Source organism: Arachis ipaensis, chromosome B09, assembly GCF_000816755.2.
Source record: "Arachis ipaensis cultivar K30076 chromosome B09, Araip1.1, whole genome shotgun sequence".
Classification (NCBI taxonomy): Eukaryota; Viridiplantae; Streptophyta; class Magnoliopsida; order Fabales; family Fabaceae; genus Arachis; species Arachis ipaensis.
In genome coordinates, this window is record NC_029793.2 from 10,153,754 (window position 1) to 10,154,554 (window position 801).

The window sequence follows — 801 nt, forward strand, 5'->3', positions numbered from 1 at the left end:
ACACTTTAAAAATGAGTTAAATAATATAAATACATACTAGCTGAATTTAATATACAAATAATTTTTTTGTTTTCTAAAATAGACTATAAATCAACACACATCAATAGTAAGTTAGACATATGCTACAAAGAAACAAACCTTTGTATTTGGAAAACGAGGAAGGACCTAATTATTATTTGCGTTTATTTTATGAATTGATCTGGCGAAGAAACTGAAAATAGGACCAGAGAACTTCAGAAGTTGTAATGTGAAGAAGTATATCAAATGATAATTGATAAGCATTATGGTATGAAAAAGCTTAAGTAGGTCGTAGGGTAATGTATAGGAATGCATGGGAAAATAATAATAACAACACGAGGACAAAATAATTAAAGTGGAAATGTCATATCTGACAACCTCAATTATTATTACCTTATCCTTGTTGCTCCATTATTGATGGAAATATCAGCATGTGCATGTAACACGTTGCTCGACGATATGTGTATTTATGAGTAATGATAATTGAAAAGAATATCTAGCCTTTGCATGTTAATTAGGTTGTATTTAAAGGGGAGATTAGAGACCGTAAGATTAAAAAATAGAGATTAAATTAAGTTTATATATTATGTTTGATATAAAATATATTTAATTAAATTATGTGTAGTTTAAAATAAATATAGAGATTGAAGAATAATTTTAGAATTTGAAAAAGTTAAATAAGAATATTTTTAAAAAAAAATTATTAAAGTTTTAGTTTTTTTTTTAAATAGTAAATTACCATTTCTATTCATGAAAGTTGAAAATGCTGACATATCATTATTT

General features: G+C 25.0%; 1 protein-coding gene across 2 annotated transcripts in view; it reads right to left on the minus strand.

Moving 5' to 3' along the window:
• LOC107617354 overlaps positions 1-319 on the minus strand; it is a 39,653-nt gene extending 39,334 nt beyond the window's left edge. The window contains exon 1 of one of the 2 annotated variants that reach the window (XR_002354501.1): positions 139-319. The gene's annotated coding sequence lies outside the window, so the exon portion shown is untranslated. The remainder of the gene's footprint in view (positions 1-138) is intronic. The other variant, XM_016319105.2, reaches the window with a different exon arrangement.